The sequence below is a fragment of the Sinocyclocheilus rhinocerous genome, unplaced genomic scaffold (genome assembly GCF_001515625.1).
Source record: "Sinocyclocheilus rhinocerous isolate Xijiao unplaced genomic scaffold, SAMN03320098_v1.1 scaffold1870, whole genome shotgun sequence".
NCBI lineage: Eukaryota > Metazoa > Chordata > Actinopteri > Cypriniformes > Cyprinidae > Sinocyclocheilus > Sinocyclocheilus rhinocerous.
In genome coordinates, this window is record NW_015664009.1 from 539700 (window position 1) to 549821 (window position 10122).

Below are 10122 nucleotides of genomic sequence, written 5' to 3' on the forward strand. Positions count from 1 at the left end.
CCATTACATTTGGTGGAAAAAACGTCAGTCTTCGCGTGATACTGATTAAAGGCACAATATGTAATTTTCGTCGCTAGAGGGCGCATATTCAAAATAAACAAATAGACAAAGGCGTAGTTTGATGACGCCGTGACTGAGTGTGGAATCATAGGAGTTGTGGTCTTCATCCCCACAGCCGATGCAGTCCGACGGGACTTGGGCTGAAATCATGTTCATGGATGAGCTAATAATTTATTAACGTAGTAGAATGAAGCAGGGTGAGGCTGAAAGCCGTCGAAGAGAAACGAGGCCGCTGAATAAAAAGCCTTTTGTCTTTTGGATAATTAGCTGTAAATTTGATTACACAGGTAGCGTAGTCTTTTGTTCATCACCACCACTCACCTCCACACCAAGACAAACACTACTGGAAAGGGAGGGAGGGTGTCACTTCTGTGGCTCTCTGTCTGTCTGTGATGTGCCGATCACTGTGCGCTACACTGCTGTGCTGCGCGGAGACGCGGAGAAAGGCAACTCAACTCAACTTATAAACCCAACCTGATATTTTGATTTTTTTATTTGTTTGACAGGGAAAGTTGTGCGCAAACAGAAACACATGCGCACAATATATACATATATTCATTTATTTAAAAAAAAACAAAAAACAAAAAAAGACTCCCTAGAAAAAAGGGCACTTTCTCTCGAGGAAGAAAAAGGGCAGGTGCTCAAGCCCCCTTTGATGTCTATGTGTGCACGTGCCTGCCCCTGCCATAGGTTCCCCAAAAGAACCTTTCAGAAGGTTACATTTTCTTAGTGTAAAGAACTTTTTAATAATGTTAAGAACCTTTTTCCACTGTAAAGACCCTTTTGTGCAAGGAAAGGTTTCATGGTAGTTAAAGGTTATTTTTGCAACCACAGATGCCAATAAAATAAATTTTATTCACTGAACAGTTTCTTGAACATGTTAAGACAATTATTCATTTTCTTCATGGTTATTTTGCAAACAAAAACACAAAGCAGAAGCAAAGCTTCTGGTTTTAACTACAGTATTTAAAAAAGCATTAAAAACTATTACTTTTGACACTGAACTGTAAAGAATTGTCAACAGATGAATTTTTATTGCAAACAGAGCCCACTACTATAAACGCACTCACACCCAATGCAACGTCCATCTATCTAAAACTGCTCGACAGACATAAACAGAGTGCATGTGAGTGTGTGGAGGGGTGAATATGTGTTTTGATGTTCAACAGCTGACCTGTTCAGTGAGGTCAATGCTGATGCACCCAAACACATAAATAAACAGAAGCGTGACTATTGTAGCCCATGCGAGGGGGTCAGTCCCGGCCCTGCTGCTCTGTTGTCTTACACCGAGAGTTTTGAAGGTTATTGTTTGTTTTCCAGCTGACCTTCACATTTCCCTCTGGAGCCGGACCACAGCACTGCCATCCACCTCTCCACTCCTCCTTCAACATGTCTGCCCACTGCCAGCACCATTTTTTTAGCCTTTTCCTTGTTCGGTTGGACAACAAAGACTTCACAAACACAATGGATAATGCGCGGTTGGGGTGGTCACCCGTATTTACACATGCTGGTAAGGAAATGCAGTGGGCATGAAAGCAAAGGGGCAGTGAGAAGGGAGGGATAATAATGCAGGCCACGCTGTATGTGCTCCTTTTTTTTCAAGCCTTTGTTCAATATTGTATCTTCTTAGACAATTACAAGTGGGGGTTGTAAAATATGGTAATGACACGGTTTCTCAGAGCAAATAATAACTGACTTGGAATGGAATAACAATTATAACTGAAGACATGGACATGTCACTTCTGTTTTTAGGAGTCACACCATGCCACGATTTTTTCTGACGGAAAAAAAATCATCAAATTTCAAGAGTTTTTCTTTTCTTGACAAAGTGATAACAGCACAATATAGTTACATAAATAAGTGACTTTAAGATCAAGCATTTGCCAATTTCTCACATCAGGAGTTAATTTTGGACAAAGGCAAAACACAAACTAAAAATTTAGTCAAAATTAAGTTATGAATTGAATCATGTCTATGATCTGTGATGGTTCAACTATACTAACAATTAAACAATTCATAAAAAAAAAAAAATGGCCATAAAAGCCATTTTTGCACTTTCAGTGTTGTCATAATTATGGTGTTTTGCCTTTGTAGGCAATAAAAAATAATTTAAAAATAAATAAAATAAATAAAAAATGTGCAACACTTTCCAAGAATTTTATGATTTAATTCTACCAATGAGACTTTTTCTTATCTTGATATTATCAATACAGTTTTATCAACCTAATATTTTACTTTCTTCCCACTACCCAAAATTATTTTTAAAGAAATCGCATATGATGCGATTTCAATTTTTCCTTTCTCTTTGGAGTGTTACAAGCTCTTGGTGCATAAAGAAGATCTGTAAAGTTGCAAAGACTAAAGTCTCAAATCCAAAGAGATATTCTTTATAAAAGTTGAGTCAGCCACACCTACCTAAAACGGCTCGTTCTAACAACCGTTTCCTGATCCTGGGAGAGTAGACTACAATGCTGGCTGTTCTGCCTCAAAGACTGTAAGTAAAGTTTTTTATATTTTATATATTTAAAGCGAGTTTTTTGGGCAGTGTAGAGCAGGGCTTGTTGTTTGTCATTTCTCCGATCACAAATGCAGACATGGTTTTAAGTTTACGCGGCGCGATGCAACGCAACGCGTAAAAAGACAGTATAAGTCATTATAATCCATAATCATGTCCCCACTGGATGCAACGAATGCCTCGTTTATAATGGGTTTTCATGTTTTTGAATCATCGCTCCAGCCTGACAGGGCATCATCACAATATGGTAGGGGCGTAACATTTCCGTCACACGCTTGAGGTATTCGGCCAATCACAACGCACTGGATAGCTGGCCAATCACAGCACACCTCGCTTTTTTAGAACGATGAGCTTTGTAAAAATCGACGTGTTTCAGAAAGGCAGGGCATAGAGGAGAAACAATAATGTACAGTATGTGGAAAATAATGTGTTTTTTGAACCTTAAACCGCATAAACACATTTCATTACACCAAATACACAAAATAATGTTCTTTTTAGCAGCATCATATTACCCCTTTAATCTATTAATTAAAATGTGCTCAACAAGTCTATTAAAGTCATTGCACATAAAACACATAAAAAGTAGAAAAAATGTCTGCATCTTAGCCGATCAGTTACAACTAGTAAAAAATGTCAAGTCAAATAATTAATATTCACCAGCCAAGCTGATTAGGTTTATAATGTGTCCCGTTCTATTTTTTTCAGATTGTTCCTATTGAGCTCAATGTTCAACACATTTCATGCACAAATTTTGAAGCTTTGGGAATTTGGCCTACATTTTGAAATGACCCATTAGCGCACAGTAAAACAGCTGTGCATCAGTAATGAAGGCCATGTGAGATCATCCAAATTTGGCCATCATCAACTGGCCAGCAAGAGCAGAGCTTTCCCAGCCATTCACATGATGAAACAAGGCCAGTGACCTCACAATGACCAATAGAAAGCAGTTTATATAGTTCAAAAGACCATGGTTCATGGTTTTTCAGAAATATGTCATGATTGCACAGAAAAGCAATCATTCCCCAGAGAACATACAGTGAGGGGAAAGAGTTTTGGCTGAGAGGGCTGAAACATCCAAGTTCCTGAGGCTCAATAAAAGTGTCATCGGGTGTAGTGAAGAGTGGGGCTATAAAAAAGGGCCTGTAGCCCTGAGTTCTTGCCTGCTCCAACAGGGAAATTCCCTTTGTCTTAGTGTATGCAACTAATTACAGAAGGAAAGCTGTGCTGCAAATGGTGTCTATAAAATAATAAGTGTCTGTCCATAAAGTTCAAGCTGACAAACTAGCATGCAGCCCCATCAATTTATCAACAGCGGGAAAAGGGGGGCTAATGGACCTTTTAGTAGCCAGGAAAAGGAAGCGCTATGTCATGCATATAGTGTACAGAGCCTGGGAAGTTAAACAGTTATATATTACAAACAGGAATGTTTCTAGTGATCGACGATAAGAGATAAAAAAAGGACAAATGGATAATGATCCAGGCAAGGCAAAGTGTAGACAGAGGGAATGATGCAGAAGTGTCGTGAACTTTGACCTGGATGAAAGAACGTGGCAGGTGTGCAGACAGAATCCTGGGGTGATCAAAAGTCATAGAGAAGCATAGGAGGGTGGGGACGAATTACTCATGGAGGATGCAGCCAAGTCGGGCAGAGAGACAGTGCGGTTTTGAGTCACCAGACAGAGGACGGCATTCACAACTGTGCGTTTTCACACACCTGCATTTGAAATCTCTCTCAAACGTACCCGCTCCGTCAACACTGCAAACACAAGACTCCTTGAGATGGACGGAGTCAGCAAACTCCACCGTCAACAAGCTCGTCCCCTCCCAAACCCATTAACTCTTTGAACCGCTTCCAGCTCTTTTCTCCTCCGCCAGTGTCGGAAATGCCGCTGTTTGAGGGAGATGGGTGTAAAGCTCTTGGCTGCTGAGGGACTGCTCTAGCGCTCATTCTGGGGGCTTCAGAGGTCGGAGTGGGGGGGATTCTGTCTGTGTTTGCATTACTACCTCCATCAAAACCTCGAAATCTGCCAGGCAGATGCTCTTATCTGGGAATATCTGAGAACATTTGCCTTTGAGATGAAAATGAAATCTCAAAATTAATTAAATTTTCTAATAGAGTGCTGCAGCCGTGATGTCAAATGCTGGAAGACTAATTTGCCATGACTTCCCTCGAGATTGTCTTATGGATTTTTAAAATGGGGGTTTTAAATTTATGAGTAAAACAAGGTCTGTGGCAAATATAAATTGACGATATTTGGGCGTTTTACTCTGCAACGTGAATTAGACAAACCCATACTGAAAACTGAAAAAAAAAATTGAAGCAGCAATTTGTTTTTTATTAAGTAACCATAAGAATGTATGCAGTGCACATTCAACAACAAAATGTCCAAATATCATCAATTTATATTTACCACAAACCTTGTTTTACTCATAAACTGAAAAACCCATTATAAAAATCCACAGGAAAATCTTGACGGAACCCATTGCAAATTAGTCTTCCAGGTTTTGACCTCACGGCTGCAGCACTCTATAGAATGTCTTCATTCATAGCATAAATACAATGCTTAAGTGCTTAATATTTTATGCTTAGCACAAAGTACATGTGCAGCTGAACGCATAGGCTTTTAAAATATTCTCCATTAGAGATAGCGTAAGCGAACACAAGCACTCAACTCATGCACACTAGAAAGTTTCATCCTTGTCTAGTGCCTGCACTATTTCTCTCCACATGTTATGAGCAAAAAAAAGTTGTTGTACTCGTTAAAACTAGAGTTATGGGTAACTCGTTTATGTGAGTGCCTATTAGGGCTGCACGATTAATCAAATGCGATTGTCATGCGCATTTACAGTGCTGTAAGATCACTGAAAGATACGCATGACAATCGCAGCTTCTGTCGAATCGCGATCTCGATTCCATTTCGATTTATCGTGCAGCCCTAGTGCCTATTGTTGTCATAGCCTTCAGTAGATTTTATTTGTTGTTCCAACTCCTCCATTTCTTTACAGACTGTGAAACAGACTCAGAGTAGGTGTACTAACTAATTAGTGCAAACATATTTAATGCACACATGCAAGCTGAGCCTAAAAAGTATGCAGTTTGAAAACTCTGTTCTCCAAAGAACCTTTCAGTGAACAGCTCTCAAAAGAATAATATTTTCTGAATGTGAAGAACAATTTAATCATTTAAAGAACCTTTTACCACTACAAATAACCTTTAGCATAATGGAAAGGTTCTATGGATGTTAAAGGTTTATTAACCATAGATGCCAAATAAATAACTTTTATTTTAAAAGTGTGGCATATAAGTAAAAACCGAAGTAGACTTGGGTGTTAAAGCTCAGCATTTGCAACAAAAATACTGACACTATGAAAGACAATACACAGAATTCAAGCTGCGCTTTGCACCTCAGATACAGGTTGTACTGCATCTCTCCATAAGGGACATGGAGCATGGGGCTGGGAAGCTCATCAGCACAGATTCTTGTAGCTGGGGTGCAGTGGGAGGAAATGGGGATTTGGCGGATTCCCTCTGAGCTCTTAGGAGGAGGGGGTTTGTCTCCTAAATTCATGGTAAACTAAGCAGCAGGATGGCATTAGCAAGGACAGTTTTTCAAGTGAATAAGTGGATGGTGAAAAGGGGATGTTGGTTTTCAAAGCAAACAGAGCTTTGCATGTTAACCTTCACATTCAAAGGTCCAAACATCCAGAGGGAGGGTTTGGCTGACTTCCTGCCTCTCAGTTCAGATTCCATGACCAATCCTGAAGCCTATTCTTCTCTTTGATATGATGAAAATGACCAAACAATACCCTTTTCCTCCCTAAAGACCCAAATGAGCGATATTTAAGATATTGTTTTGCCCTAAGATATGCTGCAATTTTCAAAATAACATAAGCTGGAAAAAGTGTCATTTGTGGAGAGTTTTCAGAGCTCAAATCCATGTGTGCTGACATTTTTAAGAAATTGTAGACCTTGAAGTCGGTGGAGAACACATATGTCTTGCGTGTTTAAAAGGAAAATAAACATTACTCCACAGATCTACTGACAGACGAACTGACAGACAAACTGTGTGGTGTGTGTTTAGGTCATAATGCACATCAACATAAACTCACAAAACAACAGCACTATAATGAAATTCAGAATAGCTGAGATGCATTACATACGTTTTTGTCCAATCAATCACATGATTTCATTGGAGCCGAATTTCTTTTTGAATAGAAACTGACATATTTTGGGCTTAACGCAGGCAATATTTGCTCATACAGATTCCCACATGTAACAACTGACATCTTTTCAATGAGTTTGTATTCCCGGCTGAACTAACGAGTGAGTAAATTGAGACCAGACGGGATTCATTGGGAAGTTTTATTTGTCCACCCCGAATGGTCAGCATTCCAGCTGCTAAAGAAAATAGTGTTTGTTGAGCAAGAGGGGGCTGTAAGAGCAGTTGAGAAAGCCTGGACTTTAAATGTCTGACAAAAGATCTGATGCTGACAGCAATCCCATGGTGAAGGGGTTTCCACTGCTGCCTGTGAGCTACGATTGAGGTAATACACATATCTTAAGAAATGAGTCTATACCCTGCTGGGGGGAAAAAACATCTCAAATCAGCCTAAGGTGGTTAGCCGGTCTGTTGTGATGGTTTTAGTGGGGTTTTGAGCACTTGCCAGGCTGGAAAACCAGCTTAAACCATCTTAAACCAGTAACAAGGTGTACAGTATAGAACCCTGCTAAAAAAAAAACTTAATCCATCTTAAACTGGTTTGCTGATCTTATCTGGTTTGGTCTTACAATCAAGTGTTTTTAGCTGGTTTCCCTAGTCCAGCTAGCTAAAAGCGCCAAAAAATCCCTCTTAAACCAGACAACAGATCACCTTAACTAGCCTGGGAGACCAATTAAGACCAGCTAACCATCCTGATTTAAGCCATTTTCCCCCCTGCAGGCTATAGAGAAATGAAAGCATAATGCATCTTTTATGAAAACATAATTAGGAACTGTATGACATCAATTAATCTGGAGTGAGTAAACAAATTGAAATAAGTATTACTAAACAAAAGGAGGATTTGGTGTACTAAACAAAAATGATTTTACAGGTCCAAGACATGAAGATGATGACGATGACGATGATGAGAGACACCCAAACAAGTCTTAACTTGCACATATGAATACACCATTACTGTGATACAGCAATCTCTTTGTTGAATTAACTGCATCGATCTACGTGCCAGTTGTTAGACGCTTAGAAATATTATTTATTAAAACTAGATAAGTATCTCTGACCGTGAGAAAATCAAATTGACAAGTCTGAAATAGTTGACAAGCTGTGACACATACCTTTACAGCTGTGCTGATCGGAGACATCAAAAGTAACGCAGCCAATGTACTCACTCAGTTTCCAATCCTAATATCCCACTTTGATGAAAGGGATCAAGTTTTCCCAGCTCGTGCGCATCAGGGAGTATTCCTGCTTGCTTTGACTAAACAGCGCGTCTGGAGGCTTGACTTCATGTATTGTAATGCACTAAGCAACGCTGGATGCTCCAGTGTTCAGCTTCCAACTTTCTTGAGAGTCTCGCCGCTGAGTATGAAGTGTCATCCTCACTGGATTCACTGCTCGTGCGAACACAGTCCCATATATGAGTAACAGTCACGCGTCACTCACTCCGGACTCTCCGCGCGTGCGAACACTGAAAGAAACGCTAGCGTAAAAAAAACCCGTAAAATTAAGAATGGAACATCTTCCCTTTGGTTTCTTTGTCTCCGTTATCCATACTCACACTACATTTAGACTGAATAGGAAATGTATTCATATAAAAATGCTAGGAAATTGCTAGTGGAGAACTGAGAAGGAGTGAAGTGAGTTTGGCTACATGTGATTTGAAAGTAAGTGAGCGCGAGTGTGAGAGGAGTATTGACGTGCCCCCCGCGGACACGGACTCCTTGAACTTCCTGTCAGCGTTAACTCCTTTACTGCTGCTGTCTTCATTCATCATTTTGCTTCAGGGAATATGATCAGTCTCCCCAAAACCGTACAATTACGACGGATGAGTGCAGAGATCAACAAAGCTCTGTTTATGTAATGAGGGCGTCTCTGTGAACTGTGGTTTATCAACTTTGTAGAGCTATTAAAACGCGTTAAATTAGCCGGAGAGGTAATGAAGTTGTTTAAGGCAAAGTGCCAAAATCCTCAGATGTCAAATAACATTTACGTTATTCATGTTACGTTACAAAGACCACGATGCTTTAGGGGAGACCGGGGCTTACGGTCACACTTTTTACACATTTCTCAGGAATGGGTTTATTTACAGTCTGAAAGACACATACCGAAAGTCTCTCAATGAAATAAAAAAAATATATATCGTTTCCCCTGGAATACAACTGTTGATAATTTAACAATTTTATTTCTTTTTTCTACATCAATTTCATTTCACCTATAGACATCTTTCCACACTGTGTGGGGTAAGTTGTCACAATGGAAAAACATATAAAACATTAATTAAAAATAAAACAACGTATGAAACAGTCAAAAGTACACAAGGTAACATACACATAAGGCTATCAAACCATTGGTTTGAATGAATTTAGAACCTTTAAAACACATGTGACTACCCCCAATAAAAATTTGACTCTAGTCCTGAGAACACAGCTCAATATTTTTTGCTAAATTTTGCTTTAATCATATAGTCTATTGGTCTAAATTTAAGTTATGTCAGTGTGGTTTCTCATATGACAAAGCTGGAATAGCAAGATATCAAAATACCTTCCTTGAAACTGAAATGACTTCAACATTCAGTTTGAATGATAAAGCTAGGTTACATTTATGAGGAATACTCAGACATGTCAGCGCAAGTAATGTCTTAAATCATCACCTTAACTGTTTGTCATGCGTCTCTGAGATCACCTCACCCTTTAAAGGGATAGTTCACCCAAAAATGAAAATTTGATGTTTATCTGCTTACCCCCAGGGCATCCAAGATGTAGGTGACTTTGTTTCTTCAGTAGAACACAAATTATGATTTTTAAGTCCAGCCGTTGCAGTCTATCAGTCGTATAATGCATGGCAATGGTAACAAAATCTATGAGAGTAAAAAAAAACATGCACAGACTTATACGATTGATAGACTGCAACGGCTGGACTTAAAAATCATAATTTGTGTTCTACTGAAGAAACAAAGTCACCTACATCTTGGATGCCCTGGGGGTAAGCAGATAAACATCAAATTTTCATCAAGCGAATATTTTGGAAGAAACTAGATTGAGAACAAAAATGTATTGAGAACAAAAATGGGCTTCTGCAGTTTGTTTGGAAGCGTTTATCCCAAATACCCAAAGCATGTTATTTTTTTAAGAAATACTTTTCAAACAATCTAACATTAACTTAGTGGTGACACTTAATTACTGCACTACAATGTTATCAGCTAATAAAAGGAATGATATGACAATGAAAAGGTCCATGCATCTCATTAATGAAATTTCATTGCTAAATTATTAAAGGAGACATATTATGCCCCTATTTACAATATGTAATATAAGTCTCTGGTTTCCAGCT

General features: G+C 39.0%; 1 protein-coding gene across 1 annotated transcript in view; it reads right to left on the reverse strand.

Annotated features, from left to right (window-relative positions):
• LOC107729120 (uncharacterized) overlaps positions 1-8415 on the reverse strand; it is a 51641-nt gene extending 43226 nt beyond the window's left edge. The window contains exon 1 of the mRNA XM_016539501.1: positions 7908-8415. The gene's annotated coding sequence lies outside the window, so the exon portion shown is untranslated. The remainder of the gene's footprint in view (positions 1-7907) is intronic.
• Positions 8416-10122: the final 1707 nt, after the last annotated feature.